The sequence below is a fragment of the Orcinus orca genome, chromosome 10, assembly GCF_937001465.1.
Source record: "Orcinus orca chromosome 10, mOrcOrc1.1, whole genome shotgun sequence".
Taxonomy (NCBI): Eukaryota; Metazoa; Chordata; class Mammalia; order Artiodactyla; family Delphinidae; genus Orcinus; species Orcinus orca.
The window spans coordinates 33481007-33504714 of record NC_064568.1 but is presented as its reverse complement, the minus strand read 5'-3'; the positions used below and the strand labels follow the sequence as shown (position 1 = coordinate 33504714).

The 23708-nt window shown below is 45.3% G+C and overlaps 2 protein-coding genes across 6 annotated transcripts in view; both read right to left on the bottom strand.

Moving 5' to 3' along the window:
* Positions 1 to 3114, bottom strand: part of WNT5A (Wnt family member 5A) — a 45530-nt gene extending 42416 nt beyond the window's left edge. Inside the window, exons 1-2 of the mRNA XM_033424618.2 lie at positions 3059 to 3114; positions 758 to 817 (exon numbers count right to left, since the gene is read on the bottom strand). The gene's annotated coding sequence lies outside the window, so the exon portion shown is untranslated. The remainder of the gene's footprint in view (positions 1 to 757; positions 818 to 3058) is intronic.
* Positions 3115 to 4026: 912 nt separating this feature from the next.
* ERC2 (ELKS/RAB6-interacting/CAST family member 2) overlaps positions 4027 to 23708 on the bottom strand; it is a 962057-nt gene continuing 942375 nt past the window's right edge. For all 5 annotated transcript variants that reach the window (XR_004482334.2, XR_007479446.1, XR_004482336.2 and 2 more), the window contains one exon: positions 4027 to 6974. The gene's annotated coding sequence lies outside the window, so the exon portion shown is untranslated. The remainder of the gene's footprint in view (positions 6975 to 23708) is intronic.

Genomic DNA, 23708 nt, shown 5'->3' with positions numbered 1-23708 from the left:
TCAAATTCAAACAGCCATAACGTCCTTATCCAGTGAGTTGCAGTTATGCAGACATGGAGATTTTGTCTTGAATTTATGCAAAGTTTCTCTCCTGAGTCCTGTCTAAGTGAAGTCACAGTGTTGGCACAGACAACATCTGTTTTTAACCCATAGAAATGCTGGCTTTGCCCTGCACTTGGGAAAGGGTCTGTTCTGCCCACAATGATCACTTCTGCCACAGATGCTGAAGTAATCCAACAGGGGGAGGCAAGGCTAGAGGTGGCAAAGGTATTTGCAAATAGAAGAGAAAACTGACTGGTCCAAACAACGGACCAAATCAATGAACTGTTGATTTAGACAGTTTTGATCCAAAAGACTTTGGGAACTTCTCTAGCCAGTGTGGTGTCCTCTACACTTCCGGCAGAATGTTCTGAGACAGAGATCTGATCATTTATCTCTGCACTTTAAAAATCTATCATAAAGTGGGAGGAAGAAGTAAGTACAGTGGAGCAACCTGACAAACACTACCTCAGCCAGGTGATCGATCAAGGTTAACATCGAACAGCCAACAACCGTATCGATAGTATGCACCCTTGATATGATGTGATGAAAGTGGCACTCTACCTCTGTGGTCTTCTGCCCATAACCCATATTCCCAGTCTGACCATGAGAAAAAGATCAGACACATCCTAGCGGAGGGGCAACCTACAATATACCCGATCCGTACTCCTCATAACTGTCAAGATCATCAAAAACAAAGAGAGTGCGAGAAACTCACAGTCAAGTGGAGCCGACAGGGACATGACAACCAGACGTAATGTGGATTCTGGATGAGCTCCTGGAACAGAGAAAGGACATTACCTTAAAACTAAAGAAATCTAAATGAACATAGGTTATAGTTAATAACAACGTATTCATGTTTGTTCCATTAGTGACAATATACCATGTGAATGTAAGATCTTAATAACATAGGAAACTGTATCTGTGTGGGAAGGAAGGTTATATGGGAACTCTCCGTACTATCTGCTCAGTTTTTCTGTAAATCTAAGAATGTTCTAAAAATAAAGTCTATTAAAAATAAAGTTTATTTAAAAATCTATCTCTGGATTTTTGTTGCTGCAGGAGGGTTTCCTAAAATTCAGAGATCAAAGTGGACCCTTGAAATGATTACAGGGGGTCCACAGGCACAGTCTGAAATATCCCCAAGCCACAGAGTTAAACATTCCTTCACTGACCATTTTCAATCATTCTGATTCAGTAACAAAGAAGAACTCTCTGTTCAGCCCCACAAACACATTTCTAACCTTTGCCAGTTTCCCTCTTCAGCAAAGAAAGAGAAAGCTTCAGACTCAGAACTTTGTTTTCAATACTTACTTTTATTGTTCTTATTTTCATTATTTTTTGTTCTTATATTTGGCGATGTCTACGTATGGAAAATTATCCCACTTACTCATCTATGACGGTGGCATTTTTTTCTTAAAGTATATTCATTTAAATAAAACAGTAAGCCTATTTAATTTTATAAGGTACTTAACTCGACTACATATTGTCTTAAGACATAGTAAGAATCTGGCAAGCAGTATGCAAATAACTGGAGTTGAGAACCAAAGGCCAACAGGATTAGGTCTACACCCCTTAGCCTGGAGCTCAGGGTCCTCTCCCACCTGAGGACACCTGTCCAGTCTCCTGTCACCAGATGCTCCACCTTGCAAACCCAAAGATGCCTAGAAAATCAGATGCCGATGCCCGGACAATGAGAGCTTAGAAGGAACAAGAGAGGCCCATGGCTAGCAGGTTAAAATGCAACAGGCTAAGCGTTGTCTCAGCTCTCCTTTCACACGTGGCTGGACTTCCTTTGGGCCCCACTGCCATTCTCTCATCACATGGGCCAGCAGTGGCGCTGATGAAGCAAACAATTCCTCCAAGCCTCTGTGAGCTGGATAGTCGTGGTGGAGACCGAACTTGCGATATGGAAGCACTGCTGGGTGGGTACCAGCAGGATCTGAATTTCAGCCCCATATGCTCCACCCACCTGACCCGGGGCCTGAAGCAGAGGGCTTGCTGAGCACTGGGTGCGAAGCCTGGCTCCACCACGTACCATCTGGGCGACGCTGGGTGGGGTGTGTAAGCTCTCTGGCCTCTTTCTCTTGTCTGTAAAGTGAGGATAATAATAATACCATAATACACGAGGACAGTACCTACCTCATGGGATTACTGTCAGGACAGGCGAATTCATGTAAGTACAGCATTTAGCACAACGCTCCACCAAGTAAGTGTGCTCGATAAGTGTGCACCGTTTCTGGTCACCTCTGCGGGCCTCCATTCCCCTCGCTGTGAAATGTGGATCACGACAGTGCCTACCTCATGCGACTGCTGTCAGGAATAAAGGAGCGGTGCCCATGGGTCCCTGGTGCCATGGTCTGGCTCCTAGCAAACACTCCATAATGTTCAATTACTTGTATCTGTGTTTACTTATTATTAGTGTGATTATTCTTACGAATTAGTGACGTCAAGAATTAGAATGTCTCTGCAATCTTTTGTAACAGCAGTTCACAGACACAAGCAGCAGCCAGGGTGGACTTTTAAGGTCGAACGTTAGGCTCGTCTATATGCTTCAGTGGAACTAAAGGTATGGGTGGACCTGCAGCTGAGTGCGGCAGTTTGTGAGCTGGTACTCTTCCTTCCAGAAGGACTGGTTCTGTGCACATAGGAGCAGAGGCTCCATCTGGTCAGCTGGGCTCATATAACCAGGCTTGAACGCAAGCTGGCTGCTTCAGGAAGTTCCATGAGGTAAGAAATTCTTGTCCAACAAAAGTTCTTTTTCCATAAAAAGGCACATCATGAAAAGGGCAAATGACTTTGCAGGTTGCCCCCAAATGTGTCTGACTGTGAGAGAATTTCACACCCAGTGGCTTTGAGTCCATAAAGTATAGAAATGAAATGATATTTCCCCTGTGTCATCAAGGGCCAACTGGGAGGAAGAGAGTCTGTCTCATCCTCTCCTCCCCAGAGAGCCTTCAGGGACACATATTCCTGTTTCGGAAGTTCTAGGGACAGCCCTGGATTGCAGTGAACTTACCGTCTACGCCTGGATCAGTTGCTTCCGGCTGGGCCTCAGTTTCCCCATCTGTAAAATGAAGATATCAGGTTACATGACATATACCTTCTAGCAATATAACTCAATTACTGTTTAACTGCAATAATGGTAAGAATTGATAATTTGTTTCCTCGAATATGATTCAAACTTTTAACGAAACCAGGAGCTGATTCTCCACTGCGATCCACAGGTGAGCTGCAAAGGCTGGTGAGCCCTTGCATGGACAATCCTGTCTGTGTACTTTTCTGGATGATTTTGTGCATGTTTCCAAGGGATGGCAGGGCTATTGTTTTAGCCTCCTCAGCTTTCAGTGTCTTTCTTCTAGACTAGAGCCCCCTTTTTTTTTTCCTTTGGAAACTACATCTCCCATATCCAGTAAGGCTGGATGTATGATCCAAAAAGGACCAGTAAGAGTCCCTCTAGAGGGCTGTTATGGTTGCTGGAAGAGAGGGGTGTCTCTCTTCTAAAATCCAAGAATACTCAAAGCTGTTGGGAGTCATCTTTGCCACCAAGTGGAGAGAAGCAGCAGGACTGATGTCAACCTCATGGAACGTGCAGAAGAAACAAGGAGGAAAAGAGGAAGGGAGGGGGAGAGGGGAAGAAAGGGAAGTGAGAAAAGGTGGGAAGGAGGAAGAGAGGGAGGGATAAAGAGAGATCGAGAACAAGGCTGGAACTGAGAGAGAAAGACAAAAACGGAAGGGAAAGAGGGAGGGAAGGAGGAAGGGAGATGCCACCAGTGACTTAATTACTTAACACAGTATGAGCCGTTAGATCCAGCTATGCATAGAGGGAAATGTACACCTTGGCTCTTCCAGTAAAGTGAGTCCATAACTTCCCTTTTGCTTCCTTTTGTCTTCAAGTCCATAGCTTCTTCAAAGGGGGATCCATGACCCAAACAAGATTAGAAACCACCACAGTTGGAGCATTTATTCAAGATGGAATGAACTCGCTTCAGAAAGAAACAAAGTTTATTTGATGAATATAAATAAGGCGATCAGCACAAAGTACTTCTCATACACGTGATAACAAATTTATGAACTGTACATACCTTGTACGTTGTACTTCTACTAGACACGAGGTTACAATGACTGGCTACTACATGCCCACTGGTAGTTTCTGAGGGTTCCTTAGTTTTATTTATTTATTTTTTATATCGAAGTCCATAATCACATGGTCAATATCACAACCCACATGCCACTCACTTGGAGAAATATTACAAGAAGCACTGTCAAACGAGGGTCGCTGGGAATTAGATACACTGACCCCTGGCAGCATTCAAACGCCACTCGACACAAAAACATCTCAGTAGAGCTTATGTCAACACATTTGAGGTCTCGTCATAAACACTGTTTAAAAAGTAAATGGAAACCCACTTTCAAATGAAAGTTGACACGCTGTTAACGTGCATATTGGATACACAAAAATCATTAAATACAAAATAGAGACAGTACATCGAAATCAAACGGGGTATAAAGTATAAGCTTGCTTTTGCACAAAGCAAGAAGACCAACTCCTCCTAAATGTTAGTCTCGACTTTTTCAAGTTCGTTATGATTAAGGGGGAAACCTGCTAAAGTCTGTGCAAAGGAAATGTCTTCCCAATAACACAGTGTTTGTTGTAAACACAAACTATTTTTAATATGTGAAAAGGGAATTTTTTTTGCTAAACCCCCAGTCTCAGAGAATACTACATGATATATAATGAAAAGATGCTATGTTAGACAGAATTCAATTTTTAAGGGACTAAATGATAATGCCCCCGTAAAAGTAAGATCGGGACGACTTTAAACATAAGTGGGGCAAAAATGAGCCCCCAAACAATAGGTGTGACAAAATTGGCACATACTTGGAAATAGCTAACTATACACGGTTGGTTGATTTTTCTGTTTCTAGGACCCTCTATTCCCTAGTGGATTTCCTACTTCCTACTTCAAGTATTCAGTGGCAGGGTTCAGATCAGGACCTGGTTGCAGGAGGCAGTGCAGCCACCTATTTGAGGACACCCAAACCGTTCACGGGGACACGTTGCAGGCCTGGGTTTTCAGTGCAACAGTATGTCAGAGTGTGCTAAATACGTCTGCAAAGAACTCTGCTCATTTCTCCAGTCAAGACCTAGATCCCTTTGATAGTTAAAGGACAAACTTTTTAAACATGAATGTATTGGATTGCTTATGCAACACAAAAGCTTTACACAGTTTGCAATACTTACGACAAGAACAAAGCCAGAAGCAAGAAACCTGCTCGAATATATTACCCCTAACGCACCAAGGATGAACAGTGCAGCCCAGACACGGTTTCGTCTTCCCCGATAGATAAATAAGGTGTCTGACTTTTAACTATCTCTATGGCTCACGCGAGAGGTCCAGAGTTAATTGCACCGACATTTTAAAAAGTAATAATAACGACTAAATTCAATGCAAGACTTCAGGAACGTCTGCTTAGAATCCTTTCCACAGCAGCAAAGAAAGACAACTATATTTATTAAGGCCACTCATGCTTAAATTCACTGTTTGTCCTTTAAAAATGCAGATTTTCATCCCCCACTTGCATACCTGTGGAAGTGTTTCTTCCAATGACAAGAAAATGGATCAGTACAAGAGTTGCACATGTTTGCCAGACTTGGTCATGAGTTTTATGAAGTTATAACAACGTTAAGTTGTTTTGAATCTTCAGAGGAAGCAGGAGTTTAATTCTCCTTAGTACCATGTCACTGTATGTAAAAGACCTCAAAGTTGGGTCTCTTTCCCTGGCATGTGCTTTAAGTAATGACTCTGTACCACAACCATGTTGTGTAGAGCTATATACAGATACACTGCTTTTGTGATTATTCCTCATTCATCAATGTTTTCATGTTTGATGCTGAAAATGTTTTGGAATCCATGTTGGAGACACTTTTAAAAAAATGAGAAATGACCCTTCGTTTACAGAAGATCTAAGCTCACGCTGTTTGCACAGCGTTCGGATCTTGAATGTGAACGAGTCCCAGCTTCTTCGTGGAGACCTGCGTGTACAGGAATGGTAAGAGTCTGAGGCTCAGTCGCATCCCAGCCACGGGGGATGCAGGAAACACACGGAAGAGAAATATGCAGGTGTCTCAGGCTCTGGCCACTCCCCAGTACAAAAACAGGGTAGATAAAACTATGAGTGATCAACTTAGATGCGCCATGCGTTGTCAGAGACACACACCATGTTCTCATAAGGCGATTTCTTGGCAAGTACTAGTGGTTTAAAAAATTGATTTCATTTCCAACCTGGCCCAGAGGTAACTACTGGTTCCACCATCAAAATGTGGTTCTTCAAACAGCAGATTAAAGAAATAGAGGAGGGTAAAGGCTCACCACTTTTGGTGTTTTGGTTTCTTTGTCAAACACTCCATGCATCTTGGTATACAAACACTGCCAACACCACTCACTCACAGAATTTACACTTTTTGATAATCTAATGCATTAGGTATGACCACTTAGACTGAACCAGCAGAACAACGGGAGATGAAGCTAGCTGTCCAACAGAAGCTGAATCCACAGTTAAAATCCCATGAAGTTCACATTTATCCAGTGATGTTTAAGTAACATAAGTAAAATGTTATAAAATAATGACATTCAGAGGAGATGAACACATTTTAAATGCCCAAATCCCGACCAAAAAAATGGAGGACCTGCCATGTTTTCCTCCTCTGCATTCTCCTTTCCAACATGTCTGAATCCATGAGAAAGGACATGAGACGATGAAGGAAATACCAAGTTGAACAGAATTGTGCTCAGTAATGAAAGTGAAAACTCCTCTTCGGTCCTGATGAGCGTTCCCGGGTGGTGATAGACAGTGATGTGAGCTGCACTGCAATAGATTATCAGAATATTGCTGCAGAGCTGCATTTCCCCTTTAGTCAGCCCTTCTGATAGCTGCAACAAGAAAGCACATAGTTTAGCAGGGAGAGGAACTGGCAGTGATATTGGAGATAATCCTGGCAGGCACTCCCCCAACTCCCACCCCTGCCCACCCCCACCACTCTCTTTGATCGGGGTTGATTGGGATTGGGGAGGGCAGTGAGGCGGAGGAAGCATGGAGCGACGAAGTGAACAGAAAGTTACATTATGTCCTGCAAACACATCTGCGAAGAGGCCTCTTTCAAAATATTTCACATACAGGTGTAGATGACTCTTGATATGCAAAAGGAAATTGAAAGGAAATAAGCCAAAACTGTTGTAGTGATTATCTCTATGTGATCAGATTATGAATTTTTTTCTCTCCACGGGTTTTCTACAATGAGTATGGTTTTTAAATTATTTTTAAACTTGACTTTATAGATATTAGAGAGTTGAAGATGGTCAAGACACCAGAAATCTTAACATTCACTTACAAACCACCTAAGGGCAATGATTTAAAAGAATACTGGAAATTTCACTCCTAGGTATATACCTGGACGAATGGAAAACAGGGACTCAAAGACTACTTGTACACAATTGCTCACAGCAGCATTACTGACAATAACCGAAAGGTAGAAACAAATCCCAAGTATCCAGCAACAGATGAATGGAGAAACAAAAGGTGGTATATACACACAACAGAATATTATTCAGCCCTAAAAAGAAATAAAGTTCTGATTCCTGCTACAACATGGATGAACCTTGAGGACATGATGCTAAGTGAAATAAACCAGTCACCAAAGGACAAATACTGTACGATTCCACTTACGTGAAACATCTACAATAGACAAATTCAAAGATGCAGAAAACAAATTAGAGGTTACAGGGGCTCAAAGGGAAGGGGGGAATGAAGAGCTATCTTTTAACGGGTACAGAGTTTCTGTTTGCAGTCATGAATAAGTTCTGGAAATGGATAGCAGTGTTGCTTGTACAATGCCGTGTATGTATTTAATGCCACTGAATTGTACACTTAAATTGGTTAAAATGGTAGAATTTTAATGTCTATTTTACCACAATAAAAGCATAACTTAAAAAAGAATATTGATATCTCCTTAAGCAGAGCAGAATGAAACAAAGTTGGCTGCCATCCCCACATCCCATGACGTGTGTGTATACGTTCAGCCCTAAACATAAATGCAACAGTCATCCATTTGCATACTTCACGCCCTGGGGAAGATGTATCCAGAAGCACCCCGAGTTTTCTCACTGTCCCCATAAGGGTCCCTGGGTGTGGAATGCAACTGCAGCCTGGGAAGAAACAGTAAAATGGGTGAGAAGAGAGGACCAGCCCACAACGAGCCTGCAAATGATGACTTTCTTCCCTGCTGATGCTGAACTTTGTGCACCTGCATCATTATCATTCACATATGGTCTCTGAATACTTCGGGAGTTTCCGGGCACACGGCAATAGTGCAGCTACCTGGGGAATATGGCGGGGAGGGGAAAGATCAAACACACACACTCACACACATGTGAGCCACTTTTTATATATAGTCTCAGCTGTCTGATCTGGTGGTCGATACACAGCATTTCTCAAGTCCCCCTGACTAAGGAGCCAACCAAAGATCCCACTGTCTGCACAGGTAGGCAAGTTATTTCGAGCCCTTATTAAGCAGTGCAAATGAAATAGGTGGCTTAGATGAACTGTGCTAATTCATACTCTGAGGAGTTTGGTGTAACCCTTCTGGTTAAGAAACTTGAATCGGGGCAAAAAAATGACTTTTGCAGAGCCAGAAAGCTAGGGAGTTCCTAGAGCAGATCATATTACTCATTCTGGCACATGAAATCTCTGCAAACTTTGTATGAAAATTGTAAGTCAGAGCACGCTTTCTGCTTCATGAGCTGTGCATAGCTCTAATTCTTCTGTGCATTAAGCATTTCTTAATCATCCTTTTAAGGGGCTGACCAATATATTAAAAGGCCACATGATTAAAAGGTAAAGAGAAACCCAAAGTAGTACTAAAATGCACCGGTCGTACTTTACAGATGGGGAAATGAGTGAAAAATAATTACAGTGAATGTCCAACGTCCTTGATGTTTTTCCAAGATAAAGTAGCAAAGAACAATCATTTATTCAGTTGAAAGAAAGATTTCCAGCTGGGTAACAGGTCACAAGGCAGAATACAGTGCCTCACGACAGCAACACACTGCTTTGGGGTAAGGTTTGCACTGTGGAAAAGAGAACTCTCAAAAAGTGTCGCCATTCCTTCCACTGGACAGTCCATTGGCCAGGAGGCCTAATGGATTTGAGGGGAAAAAACTCAGATGACACTGCCAGCAGTTGCAAATTAAATGATCCCTTGTTGAGGGGCAAATAAGCACACACTTTAAAAAAATTTTTAAAAAGCAACCCTGGCTTCCAGCAAGGAAGCAGTCTGGGCAGCCACCCACTGTGAGATAATCTCTGGCCGGTCCTCCCTGCCCTGGATGGTCACAGCAGCCCCAACCTGTCCCCACGCGTCCTCTCTTCCAGCACCCACTCTACATTGTCACCGGTACAGCCAACAGTGCTATTTCAACAACAACATCTACTTCATCTTGCACTCCCTGTTTACAGCCTTCACTTATAATCCCATCACCGTCAGGGTGGAGGACGGACTCCAGGCCATGCTGGCCTCTCTCTCTCTCTCTCTCTCCAGCTCCACGCTTCATGTTCCCCCTACGCTGTACTTGCTTCCGCAGTCCTAAAGCTTCCCTTCCTCCTCATTGCACAGACTTGTCTTTCTGTCTGACATGCATTCACACTAACCCTTGACCTGACCGATTCCTACTTATTCTTCGGTCTCAGTTTAGATGTCTCTTCTTTCCTGGAGGTCTTTCCTGACCCTCCTAAGTGTGGGATGTGGCACGAGAAGTCTCACACATACGGCACTGTCCCCTTTCGTGACTTGTCTAGACTTTTACTGTCCAATATGGTATCTGCTGAACAAATGCGTCTACTCAGCACTTGAAATGTGGCTAGTCCAACTTGAGATGTGCTGTAAGTGTAAAATGTGCACCGGATTTGAAAGATTTAGTGTGAATTTAGTTTTTTTCTATTGACTTCATGTTAAAAATGATATTTTGGATATACTGGATAAAATGAAATATATTATTAGAATTAATTTCACCTGTTTCTTATAACGCTTTTCAATGTGGCTACTAGAAAACTCAAAACTACAGATGTGGTTTGCAATATCTTTGTAATGAACAACATTGGTCTAGGCTACAAGCTCTATGAGGGCAGGGGTCACGCTGGACTTGCTCACTAGCATTCCCTGTGCCGTGCACACTTCATGGAATAAGCTGATTCACTCACCCTTTCCATAGATACTAGAGAGCACCTAGAGTAGGCAGAATCCTAAAGTCCTCCCCACCCCAAAGATTTCCCGCTGTAATCGCTGACACTGGGACTGTGAACATCTCACAACATGATTATGTTACCTTACAGATATAATTAAGGTTACTAATCAGTTGGCTTTAAATTAATCAAAAGAGAGAATGAGTGGACCTAATTTAATCACGGGAGCCCTTTCATAGCAGAAGACTTTTCTCTTGCTGGTAACAGAAGAGAAAGTCAGAGAAATCTGAAATAGAAGAGGGATTTGCTGAGATGGAGGGAGCCACAGGGCAAGGACCTGAGAGTATCCTGAGGGATCCAAGAGTAGCCCACAACTAACAGCCAACAAGGAAATGGGAACCCCTGTCCTACAACCACAAGGAACTAAATTCTGCCACAACCTGAATGAGCTCGGAGGTGGGTGCTTCCCCAGAGCCTCCAGGTTAAATGCAGCCTGGCCCACACCTTGACTCTGGCCTTATAAGACAAAGAAGAGAACCCAGTGGAGCCTGAATGGTCTTCTGCACCACAGAAATGGGAGATAATAAATGGATGCTGTTTTAAGCCACTAAGCTTGTGGTAATTTGTTATGCAGTATAGAAAACTAATATAGCTCCTTTCTGTGCCAGGCAGTGTGCTTGGTGCCAAGAATACAATAGTAAAAACGACAGACAAATTCTATGCCCCCATGGAGCCAGTATTTTCAAGAGTGAGACAGACAACAAATAGATAAATAAATAAATAAGAGAATGAGGAGTTTAAAACTTTGTGCCTGGAAGGAAATTAATAGGGATCTGTGACAGGCATGCTTAAGATTTATTGACTACACGACAATTTTTATCTATTTTTTAATATAGAAAGATGTCCATAATTTTTCAGTGAAAAATGCAGATGGCAATTCCATATGTATAGTTCAATCTCATTTGTGTATCAACATAAACACTTGCAAATGCGTATGCCGGAATATTGTTAATAATTATCTCTGGGTGGTGTTTTAAAATTTTCTTCTTTCAAAAAAATTTTTTTTTTTTTTTGGTTGCACTTTTTGGATTTTTTTTAAACCAGAGAATGTGTAACTAGTATCACAGCAGAATTGAAAGCTATTTCCATTGTGAAAAAAGCAGTACTGGATGCGATCAATGCTCTTGACTTGGTTTTTTCAAAGGGAATCCTGCAGTTGGTGTGCAGGGGTCGGGGGTGGGGTGGGGTGGGGCGTGCAGGCGAGCTGAGTGCAGCAGTCAGATTCTGCCCCAGGACAAGCGCCCCCAGGAGAGCAGGCTATAAACGTGTGGTGTCTCACAAATATTCCTTCAGACTGTTTTTCTTTGGAATAAAGACACCTGCCGGATTATGGCTTTCTTCTCCTGCCCTTTCACTAGTGATTTGCAGAAACAGGCTGGGAGAAAGGGGTCTTTGGTAAATACGGAGGGGTTAAAGGGGAAACTGTTTAATAACAGTAGTAAAACACAGGCTATTTTTGACATCTGGGTTAATGTCCATTACGCTCCATGTGCTTTCCAAATGTGTGCAGTGTGCCCCCAGGTACAAAAACAGACAACCATTCACAGCAGCTTCGGATGCCCCTGACATTGCACACGGTGCCCACGTCAGAGCAAGCCCCTGATAGGCTAATTAACAACAGTCTGAAGAGAAGAGCCGTTTGTTCTGGGGGCAGTGGGTATCCTGTGGAACAGCTCCACTAAGTGACTCTGCTCGCAGGAAAACCCGGTAGAGTCGTTTCTGCTCAAAAAAATCTATAACTACATCTGTGTTATTACTTAACATCTTTTAAAACGGCGTGGAATAGGTTTCTCGTTTTCCTCATGAAGATTTATTTATTATTGTTGTGATCAAAGTGACAACAAATTATGTTAAATCATTTAATTTTCTTGATAGGAGCAACCACCTTGAAGCCATAAGTCAAAAATATGACTGGAGAGCAACATGTTACCTTGCGAGTGGCCTCCTACAGCTCCACAGGGCAATAAAATGTAACACTTCAGAGCCCAAAGGGCTGAGGCTGGGGCTGCGGGTGGACCCAGCAAGCCCTCAGCTCAGAATTCAAACTGCTGTAGAGCCTGCTGGGTGGGAGGGGCCCTGAGCGTCTCCGGATTTCATCTTTACCTTTGCTTTCTGTGCCCTGGGGTGCAACTCAGCCGCAAGGTTTTAAATGAAGGGATTTTGATGGATTCAGATGTGTACAGCAAAACGGCAACATACACTGCTGTGCCTCCTGAGAATTTATTTTTGCCATTATCACTGTGGTCAGAATTACTCGCAGCTAACATTCTGTGCATGCTGCCTGCCACGCTGGGCGCTCTGGGCTTTTGAGTGAATTATCTCCAACAAGTTTGACAGCCCTATGATACTGACCTGGTTGACAGCCCCTTAGTAGGTGAGGAAACTGAAGCTTAAGGGAAAGGAATGCGTTTGGTCAAATTCCCATCTTCCTGGGGCTTGATTTGAAACCACATCTTCTCGACTCCAGAGCACATTCTCTTTACCATGAGGCCAGGGCTTCCTAAACCTCGGTCCTTTGTGTTCTACTGTCCCAGTTTTTGTAACCTTTCTATAACACCTGCCACAGTGGATCGATATTTTTCTTTAAAAGTCTTTTCTAAAAACCAATTTCCTTTTGAAGAAAGATTTATTTTAATACCATACTGGAGTATTTATCTAATATACCTTACAATAATTGCATAGCTATTAAAATGAAAGTGCTTCCCCACGAAACACCTAAAGCTATCTTCTCGTGGACATGCAACGCCCTGCCTGCCCCTAGCCCTCCCTGCCTTGGAGACCAGTCCCACTGCCCTGGGTGGCCTTCTCCAGAGCAGCTCCTGGTCTGTCGGCTGGCCTGAGCATGGGCCACACTCGGGCCACCAGCTATCCCCAGCACTGCCTCAGACGACACTTTAGGCTCAGCTACCATGGGCGCTCTTTTCTCGTTTCTTCTCCACGGGCAGATGGCAGCAGAAGTAAAGGTCAGAAATCTGCCACTCAACGTCAGTGTTAGGTATGCTATGTAATTTTTAAAATACTGGTTGAGTAGAAATGTGCTTTTAGTTGCCATTTTTTCCTTAAAATGATACCTTCTTTACCCTGAGAGATTGCCTACAAGCTAAAGGCCTTTGCCACTCTACTCCACAATTTCTTGGTCTTGGTACCATGGACATTTGAGGCTGGATAATTCTTTGTTGTGAGGACTGTCCTGTGCATTACAGGATGTTTAGCAGCATCCCTGACCGCTGTCCATTAGATGCCAGTAGCATCACTCCCTCTCCCAATAATGACAATAAAAAATGTCTCCAGATATTGCCAAGTTCCCCTTGCGGCGGGGAGCGGGCAGCAAAATTGCCCCCATTTGAGAACCACTGGTCTCATCAATTGTTTCTGTATTTAACTGGATGATGGTATAAGCATTGTAAAATATGTAAGATAATTACATATTATAAGATATTTTGATAAGCTATGTATATGCATACATGCATCTACCAACCCATAAAAGATACGAGCAATTTTGCAAAAATAAAGATCTATTTCTGAGCTCCCATCATATTATTGCAGACACCGCAGCATAGATTTAAAAGTCCTGTGGAAATAGGTACAAGCTAAGTTATAAAAATAATGAAAATGTACAAGTTATCCGACATAAAATAGAAATGCCGCAATCCTGAGATAGCAAGACACCTAAGACACTTGCTGAGCTAAGTGAAAAGGTACAATCTAGTTTAAATTTATAGCATTCCTTCAGTGTCCCTCTAGGAGTTTGGCGTTTTGCCAGGGTTCCTTGTTAAAAATTTGTTAAACGTGTTTGGCATTAATGCAAACACAAAGTGGTCATTTGTTACAAATTCTATTGGAATGCATTCATTTAAGGCAATGAAGTAGTTACCAGAAAAGAAAAAAAGTTCATTAAATACATTTTAAAAATACAATGATGTATGCAGTGTGTAGCCGTGGCGCCCTGGTGGCTGTATAAATCGCTGACAGAATAACCACACGTTGTGTTTAGTTTGAAATTGGAATCTTTTAAACATAAGTGATAGAACAAAAACTGGTTTTGTTTGTTGTCAAAACCCATGTTAGTCTTTCTTTTCCGAACGGGTTAAAATAACCAGAAGTTTGGCATACGATTTCTAGCATCTCAAATCAGTGAAACATATAGGTTCAAATCATGCTTTGGGAATCTTTTCCGGGAACTGGCTGTGACATTGGAGATGAAGGCTGATTCAACAAACAGAATGCCCGCCTCCCCCCGCCCACCCGGAGAGGGGGGAAAATGCCCGTGTCATCGTGGGAACCCCACTCAGGGAGGGTCAGTACCTCTGTGTCCTCACAGCTGTCTGAGGTTATTAGGTTACCTGTAGAGGGAAAACCATTGGCTTTCATCATGGAGACAATGGAATCCTATGAGCAAATATTCTAAGCCTGGTGTATAGAACTTCCACCTTCCTGTCCCACCCTGCACTGTTCACACAAAGGAATTATTGCTGGGTAGTGATGACTCCTTATCTCCTTCAAGAAACGGTTCTGAAGCTCAGCTTTTGAGGAAAGGGTCTATTTGACATTCTATGACATTTGATCCTGCCACGTTACCCTGCTGTGGATGTATGTATGGAATATGCCATCTCAGGGCCCCTAGATGTTTGCTAAAAGCCAATCCCAAAGGTGAATAGGAAACTCACGTTTCACAAGAATATTCAGAAAGTATTCACTGCTTTCTTCCTCCCTCTTTCTCTCACTCTCACATACGTACTGCCATGAGAGCATCTGGAGGATAGAATCCCCGTAGTCCAGGGAGCCACAATCCCAAACCCCCATGGCCCCCAAACCTCTCTCTAGGTTGGCCTCTTTCGCCAACTGAGTTTGGCGTTATCCAGGCCGCGCTCGAAGGGGACAGACTCAGAGTCTTGAAATATTCCCCTAATTCAAGAGTAAACTTAGACAAAACCTGGTATCCTGTGTGTGACCTAAAGAAGTTTGCCCTTCCCGTCACAAAGGCCAAACAGGGCCAAGAAGCCAAACATCTAAGAACAGGGAGAAAATACTTATCTCCCAGGAGCAACCAGAATGCATGATATAAAAGGTAAGAAACACACCGAGTATTACAGAGCACACCGTGGTTTTATACCATTCGGTGGGCCCTCTTTTAGAAAACGATTGGCAGACAGATGACAGTTTCAAACTGGACAAAACTATACGGCCACGAGAACACACTGTTAAGGCCTCTCTCAGGGCCTGGGAAGAGGTCTGTGTACTTGAGGGGCCAGAAGCTTATGCCCCGTTAGATTCATGATAAATCTCTTCTGCTTGCAATTAAAGTTTATTTTTGAGATTGCATTCAAATTCTAACGAGAATAAAGTAAAGCATGTTTTCAAATCCCTTACGGACAACGATTCAGCTTTAGGATGATCTTAGGAAAGCGCATCGGAGCACGAGGGAGTTGCAGGCATGAGATGGCCCTCCTCGAGAAAGGGGCAGACGAGGCATCCTGGAGGATTTGAAACATGACGGAACCATTTGATATCTCAAGTTTGCCGACCAGAAGTGGCTCGGATGACAAGTGTTTACAACAGGATCTTCATAGAGCCAATAATGGCAATTAGTCCCCAGGATTTGAAGGCGCCCTTCCCGCCTTGCCTCACTGAGGTGGAATGCCACTTACTCTTGGGGCTGGCGACTAATTAGGGGTCTCTTTTGAAGATCAAGGTTTTGCGATCCCTGTTTCTTAATAACAAGGTTGGCCTGTCGGCCACCTGGGTCCAGGCGAGACCTCCCTTTCCCCCTCCCCAAACAGCAGGCACCGCCTGAGGCCAGGAGCAAGTGTGGGCAGGAACACACAGATCCAGCCGGGTGAGCAATTTAACCTCTTCACCACCAAGGTTCTGCAATCCAGTGCTCCATTCAGCTGCCCGGAAACAGACACAACTGACCTCGCTTCTCAGGAAGGGCTGAAGGCCTGGGTGTGTTGCAAAGTAACCATGATCAAGGTGCAAACACTACACAGCAAGCTTTCATACGGGAAGAGGGGCAGGAAGACTCCACTTCTCCAGAGGAGTGGCGAACCAAGAGGCTCTTTGCATCTCCTTCAGCTCGGGCAAGTTCCAGAAGGAATTTTACAAGTCACCAGCTAACGAAGGCTGAAGGTGAACGACAATCAAGTGCCCCTTCTGGAGCCCTAATCTGTCATCAGACCTGAGAGAAAGGTGCCCGCCTCTGCTGACCTCTTACCAGGGCCCCCACGGCCTGGCCGGATGAGGCTGGGCGGGCTGCTATGCTCTTTAAGACACCGTCAGGGAGAGAGAGAGGCCAAGACAGCAGGAAAAGGAAGCTGCAAAGAATTAAACTCGTGACAAGCTGGGCAAAGCACAAACAGCAGGAGAGGTCGGTCCTTTTGGCTGGTGACACACTCTGGCCTGGGGTGGTTATGGTCACCAAGCCCATCGGCATTCCAAAGTGGCAACGGCTAATGCAGCAAGTTCAGCGTGGTTTTGTTTCATTTCCGAATGCTGGTTGCACGGCGGCAGTGATGGCCGCTGAAGGCCGGCAACCCCACTGCCGTAAACAGTCAGCACTGTTGGTGATTCTGAAAATCACTGAAAAAACGATTTATTTTTGGCAGATAGGGGCTAAATGGAGCTTGCATTTGACTAACTGTACTTTAATTTCAACTGGCTTCAAACTTTTTTGCGTTTTCTAAGCAACACCAAATCAGCGTTTCCTCAACAAAAGGAACTAGCCTTCTTGAGGGAGGGGGAGACTTCTTCGGTAGGTGGGGAGGGCAACGTGTAAACACAAGCCAGCAACCAGCTGAGTGAAGTCAGGCCTTTCAGAGACATATTCAGGGTCTCTGAGCCCGCTGAGCCCTGATCCACACCCCCCGCAAATCAAGGTATAGGTAAAAAGCTCCCTCACTTTAGTCCATAGAGTTGAAAGTGAAATAGGTTATTAACTGTGATGCAAAGGCAAATTCAGTTTGCATTTTGTATTGTCTTTAAGCCACGTTTATGAAAAGCACGAGAATCCTTCCTCCCTCCCTTCCCTCCCTCCCTCACAATTGTGAGCGCATCTACCAAGAACCACGCTAAGTACTGGAGACATACGGCTGAACGAGATAGACGCTAGCTCTGACTTTCATGGAACACACATCTAGTGAGCCTGTCAGACATCACATTCAACAAATAATTAAACTGAACATGTGCTTAATTAATTAAAATCGTAGTAAGTACCAAGGAGGAAGAATGACCTGTCAACATTCTCTGAGCACAGCGCTTCTGACACGTGGCATCCAGTCCTCACACTCTGAAGAAGTTGCTACGATTAACTTATTACACTGCTCCAGAAAGAGGCACAGAGAGGTAAAGACACATACTCAGAGTCACACAACTAGGAGGTGGTGGGGTCACGGGGCAATCACACACACTAGGACATCAAATCCCCAATTTATAGGAACAAATGGGGGCCCTGACCTGATCTGCCAAGAGAGCTGGAAAGACTTTCCAAGGAGGTAATGTCTATGTTGGGGTATATACGCCAGCTGGAAGAGAATGGCTTCTTCCAAGACAACTTCTTCTTCCTGTTCCTGTTCCTCCTCCCCCTTCTCCTTTTGCTCTGTGCTAACTGAAAAGTAAGTCTGTGGACTTCTATGTATTCCTAGGGTTTTGTCCAGACTCTCTGTCCTTTGAAATGGATTTTTACTCAGCGCTTTTTGTCTGTCAACACGAGCTCACCTACAGCCTCCTTCAAAAACCTCCACTTCAGAGGATCGTGGCACATGCATCTTCCTTCCCCTCTAAGAGTCTGCATTACGGCCTTCCAGCTTCGTGGTATTTGGGATGATTAATCACTTTTAAATATGAAAAAAATTAACATGTCTGAAGCATTCTTCTCCACTGTCAGAGGTTTTGCTTTAACATAGATCCAGAATGTCTCCCTTTCCCAGCAATTCCAAAGCAACATATCTTCTGTTGGAAATTCAACTGTAAGATCCCATGCAGAAGCCCCAAGCAATATATCTTAACATCTTAATTTCATTTAGGAGGAATGCAATGATTGATTATTTATCATTCTGAGATTGAGTGAACTATCTGGAGGATTCCAATCTATTGCCTCTACGCAACTGATGGGATATTCACATGTCTTCTGGCTGCAGGAGGGATTTGGAGTCCAAGTTGCCTTTGAAGAAGTGGGATGCTAAAAGGATTACTGAGCTGGCGGGGGGCGGGGGGGTCTGCCTTTCCCAGCAAAGTATGACTCCAAGGCTTGACTTTCTCCAAATTAGAGCTTCCCCCAGTGATAGCCAGGATGTCTGCTGTCGAGTTACTCCCATTTCTCTATCCCCACACATGGAATCATGCCTTGCTGCCCTTATCCTTTCATAGGTAACCTTAAAAGGCCTGGGGAAACCTTGACATGAAATCCATTGACACTGGTGGACTTGACTTCTCATCCATGAGATTTCTTTTTTTTTTTTTTTTTTTTGCGGTATGCGGGCCTCTCACTGTTGTGCCCTCTCCCATTGCGGAGCACAGGCTCCGGACATGCAGGCTCAGTGGCCATGGCTCACAGGCCCAGCCGCTCTGCGGCATGTGGGATCTTCCCGGACCGGGGCACGAACCCGTGTCCCCTGCATCGGCAGGCGGACTACCAACCACTGCGCCACCAGGGAAGCCCCATGAGATTTCTATTTAACTGAAAGCTGCTTTGTCAGAAAGGAATTGTTACCACAGTATAAACAAAATGGCACCTTCCTGGGACATCTGGGTCAGACCATTGGCCTCATAGCTGCCATTCTGGTTGCCACACAAGACATCATTAATACCTCTTCATGTTGGTACTGTTGCTTGGTCAGCAGGAGAATTGGCCAAAATGTTAGAGAACAAGACTTTTGGAGTGTCTACAGTACCACTGATCTTCTGCTAGATGTGTGGGTGAGCGTGGGCAACAAAAACATGGTCCTCAAGTCCAAGTACATGTTCTATAATGATAGATCCAAACTGAGTACCTACTATGTGTTTTACACAGTGTAGGTTTTAAGAAATACTCACAGAACAAGATGCCTCCAAAATCACAACCCATCTCGGCAAACACACACTTGTGTAGCTTGCTCGGGAATCTCATTGCCCAGTGGACCACCTTACAAAGAAAAAATGACATTCGCTCCAGAGAATGAAAAGTTTGGGACAAGCAGAGGTTATTTCAGAGGGAATCTAAGGCCAGTCACATCTGCACAGTGCTAAACAGCAGACATGCTCTCTAGTTTGAATTTACATTTAAATTCCATGTCGAAGTCTGCCCCTGTAGGTCTGCACAGAGCACAAGGCCAGTGGCTGCAGCCCTAGGTCTTCCATCTCCAGCTCCTGCTCGGGCATGTAAGTGAACTCTGTAACCGGCACTGGGACTGAGGGGCTCTGAGTGAAACTGAAAGAGGGTTAACAATAGGCCCCTCAAGGGGACCCATTCTCCCATCTGTTATGAGGCTTCTGGCTATCACAAATGTTTCCAGCTTAGATGTGGAGGTGCCCTGAGAGGGAACTCCAGCACTGCTTTTGTCACTGGTCACTTTGAAGATTAAAGAGGGGAAAACGCATTTTCATAATACATGAACTCACCGGAAGTTTCTCTATTAAATCCCAAGGTCCTGGTAGGTGGGGGCTATGTTTAACTCTTCCAAGACAGACCTGGCATCCGGGATGGAGGGCCAGGAAACGCCTTGGGAAAGAACGGGGCCAGAGATCAAGGAGCTGGGACAGGACAAAGTAGACACGTGAGGCATGACACCAGCTGGTCCTGGGTCCCTTGGAGTCACTTCCAAAGCCCAATATGGCAGGACTCCAAAGTCCTCCAGCAGTCCCCAGGGGACCCAAGGATACACCAGAGGCCTCGACTTTGCGGCAGAGAACTTCCTTAGGATTCGGCCCCATGGAATGTCGCAAACCCCTGCAAGAGCACAGGAAAGTCCTGACTGGCAGTGCCAATCTATGAGTACAGATCTGTACTGCAGGAGGGGGCACAGGGCTGGGTCCTCGTTCAGGGCTTTTTCAGGGCAGTTCCTTCTGCCTGGAGCACTTTCTCCATCGCCCTTTACCTGGCTACCTCCTGTTCAGGTGTCAGCTTAAATGCCACTTCTTCAGGGGAGGGTCTTCCCTGACTGCTGTTCCTGGTCAAATCTCCCTGCCCAGCTCTCCCTCAGCCGTCCCCGCCTCGCCCTCATGCCCCTGCTTCAGAACAATCTGGAGTCGTGCGTCTGTGTCAGTACTTGATTAACGTCTGACGTAGCCTCAGTTGCCTTCAGGAGGACAGACTGTGTATACCTTTCTCATCACAGTATTTCGTATATGCCTTCCACACAGTGGGTGCCCAATAAATATTTCAGTGGATTAAAGGGAGAAGTGAATCCACTGATGATAACAAACGTTTATCGAATGCTTACTACATGCCCGGAAGAGTCCGAAATGCTTTACAGCAGTGATTTTCAACTTTGGCACTGCTGACATTTGGGGTGGATAACCCTTTGCTGTGGGGGGCTGTCCTGTGCTTTGTACAATGTTTAGCAGCATCCCTGGCCTCCACCTGCTAGATGCCAGTAGCACGCCTCCCCTTCCGCTTCACAACAATCAAAAATGTCTCCAGACATTGCCAAAGCCTCCTGGGAGGGCAACCTCAGCCCCTACTCCCTGCTGAGAACCACTGACGCACACACCTCAACCCACTTAATCTTCCACAGTTACCCCATGAACTGGGCACCATTAGTCTTCTCCTGTTAGAGTTAAGAAAACGGAGGCTCAGAGAGGTTAAGTAACTTGCCCAAAGTCACAACACCAGCAGGAAGTGGAACTGGGACACGGGAAATTCAGTTGCTCAATTTGAAGAGGTGTTGGAATGAGAAAGGGCTGGCCCCCCGGTCACACAGGTGACAGGTGGCCACTGGGGGACCAGGACCTGGCCTTTCCTACCTTCGCCCAGTGAGCTTCTTGGCTGTGGCCCTGGGGTGCCTTTTCAGACTGTCCCAAACCAGGACATTGGTGCTGGGCTTTCAGAAGGACTCCTCATAGACCAGAAGCAGCTGCACATCTTCTGTTCAGTGACTGCTTCTCTTTCCCGAGTCAGTGGCCAGTGATGCCAGACCCTCCGGGAGCAAGGCTGTTAGGAACCAGCAAGGTGAGGTCAAGGGCACCTCACTCCCAGGCATGTGGGATGTGATGGGGAAGTGGGGACTCAGACCCAGGTCTGCCTGCATCTGAGCATGGTGGGGAGCAAGCCCTGGACTGTGGTGCAGCCATGCTGAGTAGCAGTCCAAGTTCGGGCACGGTCTACCTTTCTTGCACCTGCTCAAGTGACTCCACTCGACCCTCGACCTCTCATCCAAGGGTGAGTGGGAGGGGTGAGACTGTCCACCTCAGAGGGTTACCCTGAGACAGGGCCTAACAGAAGCTTTGCACACGTGAACTGCCTACCACTTTTTCCTCTTCTTAGTTTGAGTGATCTCTGGTAAATCACGTAACCTCTCTGAGCCTCAGTTTTTTCATCTACAAAGCAAAGATAATAATTCTAACCTCTCCAGGTAGTTGAGAAGATAAAAGAAAATGAGCTTGCTGATAAAGCCCCTAGATCAGCGCCTGACATGTAATAGGCGTTAATTAGCAGTCGTTCTTGTCACCTTCCCCTCTACACTAGCCCACATACAGTAGAGAGAGACGGGCATCAGGACCAGCTTGATCCAGAGTGTGGAAAGTACCAGCCCGGGGTGTTCGTGCCTAGCTTATTCATGGGTTGGACCAGGGCCTGGGCATTTCATGAAAGGAAGCATGCAGAGCAAAGAGGGAGCACATCAGAGAAGCCTAGAAGGAGCAGTGGCCGAAGGAACCCAAAGCTTCTCCCAAACTGCAAATTCCACGCCTCCAACCTGGAGCACCTCCGGCAGCCGGCCGCACTGGCAGCCTCCCCCTTTCTCCTTGGGCTCTTCCTGTTGGCACAGCCCAGCCGCTTTTTAAAGCTTCAGGAGAGTTTTTTCATGGCTCCAGCTGTTAGATAAACTTTCAAGGATATTTCTGTGGCAGGTACAAACCTGGACAGGAAGCCTCGGGAAGAAATCCTAAATTAATTATATGTCAACATTTAAGCCACAAGAAGGAGCAGTTGTCATAAATTTTGGGGAGGTTAGAATCCAATTTTAGTGGTAAATGGGAGCGAGCTCTCTGACTCACTTGTGAACTGGTGCCAACAGAATGATATATTTTACGTTCTTTCACGGTTTGTTTTGGCGAAACACAATGAATAAAGGGGGAGGGGATCACAGTTTTCATTCTTTAGCGGGCCGATATGTTCAATCATGCAAAAGAGCTACATCACACATGTGCCAAAGTAGAAGAAATGAGCTCGACTCAGCCACTTTTTCTGTTGCCTTCCACCTCTGTTGAGAAAGGAGATGGGGCTGAAAACTCAACACAAGGCCACAGGCACTACGGTCACCTTCAGTGTGACCCGACGCCAGATATTCCCAGCAACAAATCAAGACTCCCCTAGGAACTGTCCTCCTGGTTTATCTTCGGTTCTGACCAAACCCTGGTATGGTAAGGGTCTCCGAAACATCAGTTCTCTGAGCACTTGTCACAGGTTAAACCTGCTGTCAGGCGGTCATTGGCAGAAAGGTAAAAAAAGTCTCCTTTGATCTCCACAAAATTAGGAATGTGGCTGGGTACTATGATTATTTTTGCTTTCTGCTTTCTGTCTTCTTCATTCCTTCAATTGGTTATTCAATTCAGGAAGCCTTTACTTCTGCTGGTCATGAGCTAGGGCTGGGGGTTCCATGGAGAATAAGACACAGACCCTGATCTTAGAGTCTGGCGGCTAAGTCGGAGGCATAGCTGCGTAAAGAGACGACTGCAATACCGTGTGATGTGTGAGCAAACGGGGACGGGTGGGGAGGGAGCCCGGGAGGCACCTGATACAGTGTCTGGGAGGGTCAGCAAAGACCCCACGGAGGAGATGACTACCAGGTTGAGAGGTGAGGGGTAAGAAGTGGGAGTAACCACAGGAAGAGGGCAGGCCGTTCCGACTAGCGGGTCAACGTATGTAAGCGCACGGCCTGACGTAGAGCCAGACCGAGGCCTGCTCAGCGACTGCAAGCACCAAGGACAGTCAAACACAGAATGTAGGTGGGGAGGCGATGGTTGCAGGCATCGAGGAGAGCCAGGCCGAGCTGGGCAGGAGATTGGACACTTCCCCGGGGGCGACGGGGCACCACGGCAGGGAAGCGATCTGGCCAGATGTGGGATTTAGGAAGGCCCCTTCAGGCAACGTGGAGGCTGGATGGTGGCAATTGGTGAGGCTGTGGGGAAGAGGTACATACTCTTCCTCAAGGGAAAAATCAACCCGCTGAGTGGCA